We start from the raw sequence: 9,624 nt of genomic DNA on the forward strand, positions 1-9,624 counted from the left end.
TTAATTTTAAAATTAAAATACCTATAAAAAAAAAACATCATATATACCTTAATAAACTCACACATTATCTCAAATAACTCAAAAACCGGTCTATAAATCCAAAATTACCCCAAACCAAATAATTTCTTGAGTTTAAATGTATCATTTCAGGTAATGAGAAGGCAAAAAAAAAAAAAACTTAAATGAGACTCTTTTCATTAGATAAAATTCATTGACACCGAAATTGATCTTTTTTATGGCTTAAATCGATATTAGCCAACTTTCTCTTCCCCTCCCCCCACCAAGATCATACAACTTTCTTTTTTTTCTCAAATAATGAACCGAAAAAGAAGAAGTTCTAGACTAAAATTAAAATTGCAAAAACAAAGGAAATTGGGAAAAAAATTACAAGGTATAAGGATTAAATTGAATTTTTTTATGCAAAATTTGAAATTACAATTTATTTTACATGTTTTTTTTTTTTGGTATCTTTCAATCCTATAATTATTTAACAAATCAAAGCTAGTTGACCATAAATTTAGCCATAAAAAAGTTTATTGAGAAAAAACCTTGAATGAACAGAGTAAAAAAAAATTCACTTTGTCAATCCAAAGTCAAATATGAGTGTATGAACATTAATGTTGCAGAGCTTCAGTATATTTTCCAAACCATTTAGTGTTTTTCTACAAGGGATGATAGTCGGCCTAGTGAGATATATAGTAGAAAACGTTGGCCCATCACTACGAAAATATTAAGTTAAAAACCCTCTATCCTAAATAATTTATTTAGAAATTATTCCAACTTACTGAATTTAGCGCAATTTTAGTGAATATAGCTTGCAAGTGAATAGCAATAAATAAAAAATAAAAAATTTACTAAATATGTAAAAAAAACTTCAATCCTAAGTAATTTACTAGATGCTAATAGCTTGCATGGCTCACACTACGTTGCTATTGCTAGAGGGTCAAAAAAAATTGAATATAAAAAAAAAATATTTATGTTGCAGGGAATTTTTTAACATTGTTATTAAATCTAAAAATACAATTAATTTTAAAATTTGTATCATATAAAAAAATTATTGTAAAATATAAAGTTGATGTATGTGTTCAATAAAGCAAATAGAGAATTATGTGTCAATAAATAATAATAATAATAATAATAATGTTGATTTAAACCAAAAATTGAATTAGAAAGCTGAGTTAAAAATACATATAAGTGTGCAACTCTTTAAATTTTTTTATTTAATTATAAAACAATAGTTTTTTTTTTAAAAAAAAAAAACTTGACCATTATAGTTTTAAAAATCACAACAACTAACTACTTTCTCTCCCTACCATTATTTTTTAGCAAGGTTATCTCTCTCATCTAAAGACTGGAAAATAAATTTTTGGACTAAAATGAAAGCCACCAATAATTTAATATCAAACTTGATTTTCCATTGTGTTTGACATTTCAGTTCTTTGAAAATGAAAAACTTGAATTTAATTTGGTAATTTTATTATAACTTCAAAATTAATTCCAGCTAATTAGGTCATCAAAAGGACTCAGTTAGAAGGAAGAAAAACTTTGAAAATGAAAAAAAGAAAAAGAAAAAAGTGGGGGTCACTGGGTACCAAATCTTTAAATGTAATAAGTAATACTTATTTACTAGATTTGACACTTTATAATTTTATTCATTACCTATGTAATTATCTGAATGTTGCAAGGGAAAAACATATTATAAAAGATTTTAGGACCAAAATATATGTCCTTGTATGACATATATACTTAGAAAAACATGAAAAAGTTTATATTGCACAAATAGTAATTAGTTACGTATACATGTACATACATATCAATCATATCTTCATTTAGACTTCCCCTCTCTCTCTTTATATATATATATTCCTTATTAGAATAATTTGGACAGTCCTTTTATAGTAAGTTAACAATATTTGTTGAAAATAAGGATAATTACATCTTAAATAGATCATCAAGTTGTATTAGAATGGATTTGAGACTTATCTAAATTTCTATCAAAAGAGAAAGAAAAAAAAAAACTCGAATTTACGTTTTAATTTAAAGGTTTTGTTTATTCTGTGCATAGTTGTTAAGGAAGATAATTTTATCTGAATCTAATAAATATTAATTCAAATGGGTATGTAAAATCAACTCTTGCCATGTCTTCTTTTGAGCGAAATAGGGCTTCTGAGAATATGGATAATAATGGATCAAATAACGTTGATCTGAATTCGATGGATTTCTTTGAGGTAAAATCAAATGGAGGTAAGAGAATGTTCAGATGCAAGTATTGCAAGAACAAGTTCTCCACCTCACAAGCTTTAGGAGGGCATCAAAATGCCCATAAACGGGAGAGAGCCATAGAGAAGCGAGCATATGAGCTTCAAGCCATGTCCATTGTGGGACATGGCAATGAGGTCTCCTATGCATTATCCTTCTCTTGGCAAAACCCTAGGGGTGGATATGAGCTCGATGATTTATGAACCGCCCCATAACCACTGGTACCGTGGCGGTGGTGATGCCAATGGTGGCCATTATTCGGGGCTATCAAGGGCTTCTATTATGAACCATCGGCCTAGACTGCAGCAACTGCAAAATGGAGGGCTTCGATCTTTGGCTAGCATGGTTCCTAACGCCGTCAACCTTGGGGGTTCTACCAGCACTTCTCTGAAGCAGAAGGAAGAGGGCAAAGGGCTTGAGTTGTCACTTAAGCTTTGATTATCCATATCTCTCAGTCTTTAATAAGCATATTATATGCATCTTATACTTGTCTTGTCCATCTCTTGTTTCTTTCCTTGTTAGTAATTTGTAATTCGGAATACACACTTCCTTTTAGAAAGAATCTCTTCTTCCTTAATTTCATGTCTGTGTTTTTCCTCCCTTGAGAGTTCGATTTTATCTTCATCTAGACAAGTCGATAAATAAAACAATTTATTCTCATCATTAATTCGGTAATTAGCAAAGAAATCCATAGCATTGATGATGGTTTAAACCAGTTTTCTGAAAATAATACATGCTAAGTTAATTTCTTTTCTAGTTAACTACGAGGTTTATGTTTAGGGGCGGAGCTAGGGCCGGCCAGGCTCCTGGAAAAAAGAAAATCTTAGCTCTCCCTTGAATAATTTAAAATTTTAAGGCCAAAACTAGTAAATTTTAAGTTTTGCCTCTCCCTAGGAAAACCCCCTCATCTCAAGAAATTTCGTAGCTCTGCTCCTGTTTATGAATTATTATAGTTCATAAATTCATGCTATTCATCTACCAACAATGGCATTTCGATGATTTTCTTGATTGGAAATGATGATAGATAGTTATCATTGATTTTCTTTGCATTAATTTCTCATCTAAAAAAATCTCCTTGAACTTAATATTTAATATTTTAAAATAAGATCATAAATAATTTAATATTCACAACATCGTCGGAGCTAACTGCCCAAAACATGGGAGCCTTCAGCTAGTTAATATAGGTAAATGTTAAACGAGGAATTATTACACGAATTAAGAGAAAAGATTGACAACAAGAAAAAACCTCAAAAAGATTATAGATCGACCATTGGATTAGTGGGACCAACATTTAGGTCCTCCCTTAAGATCATATATATACTCTTAATTTGGACCAACGCATATCCAGATTTTATGGTCACTGCAGCAACCATTTATGGACTGGAATATTAAATTCAAATTTGAAGAACATTTGCACCAGCAAAATCTCCATGGAGATTTATTAAAAAAGATCGTAAGTAGACTTTATAATTAATTTTGAGAATTATTGCTGACTAAATGCTCTTAGGGGACACTCGAAAACCTTCATTAGCATGCATTTACTTAAGTACCTTGCCCTTTCAAGCAACTGCAATTAAGATATCTTTCTATATATGAAACAAGAGAATTCATTGTTCAGTCTATAAAAGTCTTATCTTGCTTGCAGCTATACTATTTGTAAGGGCTTAAATTATATCCAGAATATTATTAAAATATATATTGGATATATATATATATATATATATATAATATATTATATATATAGACACACGGAGAGGGGTTCATCTACTACAGATGTTGAGGACAACAAAAAAATGAAAGGAAAGGTTCTTGAGGAACCACCATGGAGCCTGAATTAGATCCTTTGCTTGTTCTTGTTGGGCGGAATCCGAGACCGGTAATGTACTGATTTTTGCTTATAGAAGGGGAAGCACACTGAGGCAATATTTAACGTGGTTCGGCAAATCGCCTACATCCACAGGAAAGAGTCCATATTATTTAGAGATAGAGAAAGAATACAACACATGGAGAAGGATCACATTCACTCAACTCTCATCTCTCATTGCTGCATAGGGCAACAGCTGCATAAGGCAGCAGGGCTGTTGGTGGCAACCCTTCTCTTTTTTTCTCTCTTCTTCTCTCTACATGTCTCACTACTCTCACATTTGCTCTCTAAAATTATGTCTCTTTTATAGGCATCAATGACAGCTTCTTTTGCTCATTTGTCAACAATGGTGGCTGTCAAACTCATCTTTTCTTCAACAATGATTGCTGCCAAAGTCAAGGTTAGTGGCTGCCACCAACAAACCACCATTGTAGCCTTCTTCTTTGACAATAGTGGCTGCTAAGGATGTAATGGTTGGTGCCATCCATTTGCTGCACATGCAATGGCAACCAACCCAACAGTTCTTAGGATTTTCAGTGGTGAGGCTGGTGAGAGATCCAAAAAGAAAGAAGTCAACATGTTGGATTTGTTTCGCCTGATTCTCCCAATGCTTCACCGGACTCAAATGATGAGGATGCGAAGCACACGATTGCAAATTTTGCGATAGGAAATTTCCCAGCTCGCAAGCATTAGGAGGGCACCAAAATCCCCACAAAAAAAAGAGCGAGCTGTTATGAAAAGAGAACAGGCCATTGAAGCAAACCCTTTTGGGATGATTTGATACTTGTCTGGTGGGGAGTTGTGTGGTGTGTTCTAAAAACAATAGATATAATCTATCGTATGAATGGCGGGTGCTTGCAACTAGAAAGATGCAGAAAAAGTTTTGGCAGGCTTTGTCATTTGGAGTAGTTTTGGGGAATTAATTTGGTTCACACGTAATTATGTTGTTTTTAATGCTAAGACAATGGATTGAGATGTAGTCTTTAACTTGATTTTTCATCGTTTATCTTGTTGAATAAAGATTAACAAGCCTGATTTTTCATAAATAAAACCTAATCTCTTCCACAAAGCTAAAGACATTCATCTCTAGTTTAGGCAAGCGAACATTAACTCACAGCCCAATTACATGCGTGTCGACAATCACTGGTTTGCAAGTGCTCGTGTCTGTTGGTGCTTCAAACCAGGGGGGGGCTTCACTTTCCAATCTGTTCAATTTCCCCCCTCATAGAATTGGTCGTGTTGATCTTTCGGGAGCTGGTGCTTCTGCCTGGAAAGAGCAACGTGATAGCCCTACAGAGCACGACTTATATCCCTCAATGCTTTGAAGATGATCTCAAATTATCATGCATAGAACCTCACCTAAATATAATTGAGTTAACTTTTAATTTGCCTCGTCTTTACTGGAATACATATCATTGTTTTTTTAATAAAACACTATATATATATATATATATATATCACATCAATCATGGACCAAATAAATGAGAGCGTGTCCGTTTAGCACTGTAGTTGCGGCTGTGTTTTATAATAAAAACAGGACTTTTATGTTTGGTAATCTCAAACCATACTTTTTATTTGATATAGACCTCACTTAAAATATAAAATTATACCTCAGTTTGTGAAAAGCAATTTACACCTGTTTTTCACTTCACTTTGTGCTTTTCTGAAATTAACATGTAGTAAACTAATCTTATATTGTCATAAAAAAAAAATATATAAGCACATGTATGTATTTAATACATAAAGTGAGGATGGTATAATCACGTGATCTACAACAATATTTGCATTATTCCTTTTAAAAATAATAATAAAAAGAAAAGAACCCTATAAATTGATGGCGTTAATAGCAAAACGTAGAAGACATGTTAGCATGAGTTTAATTCCCCATTAATTTGGTTAGTGAATCATGTGAAGAACTTGGCCATGAACACAACCAAACAAGACTCTTTCAAAACACATTTAAAAAAAAAAAAAACTATATTAATTCAATACTACTTCCTTTACAACTTTTAAAACTCACATAAAATAAAAACCTAATTAACAATAAAAAAAAATTAAACAATATATTATAAAATTCTTCTTAAAACCATATTATGAAAAGATAATCACTTATGAGTTTTCCAATCTAACAATCAATTAATGGTTTCTCATTAATTAACCAGACCCAAAAAGTGAATCTCATCTTGATAAGCCTCTAAATCATACTAACTCAAGCATATCCACATGAACATAATAATAATAAATAAATAAATAAATTCTCAAATAAAACTCCTCATCAATATATAGTTAATTATTTGAAATGTTTACTTAAATATCTTAGATTCAAATCTTGAAAATAGCTAAGTGGAGACTCGCTAGAGTGAGCAAGCTATATATCCTTAATGTATGGCCCAAGGTTCACTGGGCTTTATATGTATCTTCACCTACTCTTTTGCTGAGAAGCTGCTTCGAATGGCACCAACCCTATTCGTGGTCGCATAACGTGCACACCAAACAACGTGTAACCAGCTCTCTCTCTCTCTCTCTCTCTCTCTCTCTCTCTCTCTCTCGTAAAATCTACACACTCTCTAAGTCTTGATCACGTAACGAATCCCAAATTCTCGTAGATTTTCCTTTGACAAAACAGTCTTGTCTATCCTGTCCAAAATCCAAAAAGAAAACAAAGAATCAAAACCAAATCTATATATCCACTTTAAGAAATCTTCTTCCTCTCTCTTGTCTTTGCTTCAAAGAACAAGAGGGTGTATACACCATACCATCTTTTGTTTTTCGTCAAAAACCCTGCCCTGTAAGGGGTTTTTTCTGGTATTTTTCCTGTTATCAAGACTTGGTATTCTGTTGTTTTTCTTATTTTGAATCTGTTATTATATTATTTAATATATGCTTCTGTTTTTTTTTCAAGTTCTTTTGGTGGGGTTTTTGCATGATAGACGAAAAAAGTCTTAAGGGTTTTCAAGTTGAAGGGATGGCGACTCAAAGCCAGGATTGGAGAGCAGCATTGACTCCTGAAGTTAGACAGAAAGTTGTCAACAAAATGTATGTTTTTTTCTTTTCTTTTTCCTTTCTTCTTATTTTTATTGATTAAGATATATATGTATGTATGTAAAGGACAAGTCTTGTTTTGATATCTTGTTATTTTCCATCTGGAGTGGGGTTTTTATTAAGCGTTTTTGGGATTATGCTGTTTGGTTGATTGGTTACTAGTTGAGACTGTCAGTATCTCAAGCTATATGTTTGGAAAAAAAAAATTATTCCGAGTTATTGATTTGTTAAAACACCGGTCAAACATCCGGTCGATGTCAAAACATCCGGTTGTGGCCGTGATCAGATGCTGAAGCATCCGGTTGTGACAGATGGCGTAAATCAAAACAGTTGGTCACTAGTTGACTAGATGTTTCAGCATCCGATCAATCGTTTATAGAAAACTAAACCTTGATATGTAAATATCTGTTGAGTTATCACAATCACCGAAGAGATTTTACACAATTCCTTAAGAATCCATATACGAAAGGTATTTTGAGAACAATGAATTCGGTTTAAACCCAAGGCATCGTAAAAAAAAGTCTTCGCTTCTCTTTGCGATTCTTGTCCCTTGTTTTTTATAAAATATCAATGTTTGTTGATCTATTTTAAACTTGAATTGCTAATTCTTTGTTATAAGGATACGTTGTCTTAATCTTAATGTAGTATCATGTCAACTATGATGTTCTTGTATGTCATGCATTTAGAATTACATATCAACAGTTGTTGTTACTTGTTGGCTTGAAAAGCTTTTTGTTTCTTCATTTTAGATGATACCAACTTTCATGATATGTTGGATATGAAAGGGAGGAGATTTTTATTGAGTTTGCGTTTGTTGCTATGATATGATAGACTGGCACACTTGAGCAACCACTACCAGATGATCAAGCCTTCTTCCGATCCTGAGTTTTTAACTCGAATGACGAGCAGTGCTGTGCAATTCGAGGATAGGACATTCAGAATTTCAGCAACGAAGGTACTAATATTAATCAAGTTTCAAAAGTCAATTCACCAATCTGTTGTATGCAAAATGTTGATTTCTAATCAGATTTTGGACTGTGATCTTCGAAGTATGCTGCCAACTTTCAACCATGATTTGCTGACAGTTATCTTGTATTTAATTTCTTTTGCTGTCAATTATCCAAGAAAAAAAATTAATTGGAAATCATCAAGGAAGAACATAGTATATTTACTTCTTCATCTTTTATTTCTACCTTGTTTCGGTTTCCATCAGCCTCATCAATCTTTCTCTTTTCTGAATTGTTTCCTAGATAATATCTCCACGATACACATTCCGGCTCGCTGAAATTAATTTTTACAGCTTCTTAGCTAACAAGTTTCTGATCTCCCTTGAGTTTATAACCTCACTAATAAAATTATTTAAGACGCTTATGATTTTATAGATGGAGGAATTAGCTGTTTCTTGTTGTCTTCCTATTGACTATTTACTTAGTTAATATGATTCTTTTCTTTGTTTCTCAGGAAAGTTATGTATATACAATAGGTAAGAAAATGAACTCGTTTGGTCCCATCAAGTCTGAAGCTTCCAAGACAACTGGTAAAAATTCCTCAGGTTAGTTGTTTTTTATGCATCGCTAGATTCGAACCCCAATATTCGAATGCTTTTATGCATGAAGAAGGCATGAGAATTATTGTGGTTTAATAGCTGTTGAAACAAACAGTAGAAAGAAGAAGATATGTGATGCAGGAGGTTCTACAGGACAGGCCATGTTCTATAGTTGCCCGGCTAGCTGTAACCAGCCAAGTCTTGAAGGCTCTCCAATTAGCCCAAATGATACTGTTTTTTATTTATTTTTTTAGTTTTAATGTTTTTCTAGTTAATTTTGGATTTCGTCTTTTATTTTTCCTATTTGCTTAGGTTTTTATTTTCCTTTTCTGGATGAGGTTGGAGAGAGACCTATTTAAACTACTGTAAACCTTTTTATGAGGGGAGTTGGTAGCAGAATAAATTTATTGAGAGTAAATTGTGCGGCTCGGGATCCTCTTCACCTTTTTCGTGTTTTTTATATCTTCCTGTTTCCTTTGATTCTTAATCTTATTAGGTTCAAGCTTCGTCAACATGTTACAGGTTTGAAAATTGTGTAGAGCATAAAAATTTTGTGTTTTTCATTCATGTTGCTTGTTTATTTTTTATCTTGCTTTTCTTCTCTTCATGGTACATGCCCTTATTAGTTTTCAATCAAAACATGCACAAAATTACAGCAGAAGTGCAGTACTGTTCTTCGTGTTAGAAGCTATACCAATTCTTAGCACCATAGTAGTTGCTTAAGTGGATGAACTGTAAATGTTAAATTAACCTAATCTCTTCTGTTACAGGTCTAGGTCAGACCTCGATTGCAAACGATGGTGGGCAAAGCTCGGAGACAAATGCCGGCACACGATTTTCCCGACGTTTAGTCGGTAATAATTTTGTTGAACAAAATATGCAACCAAATATTTCTTTTAACTCTCGGAGGGAA

Source organism: Populus alba, chromosome 6, assembly GCF_005239225.2.
Source record: "Populus alba chromosome 6, ASM523922v2, whole genome shotgun sequence".
Classification (NCBI taxonomy): Eukaryota; Viridiplantae; Streptophyta; class Magnoliopsida; order Malpighiales; family Salicaceae; genus Populus; species Populus alba.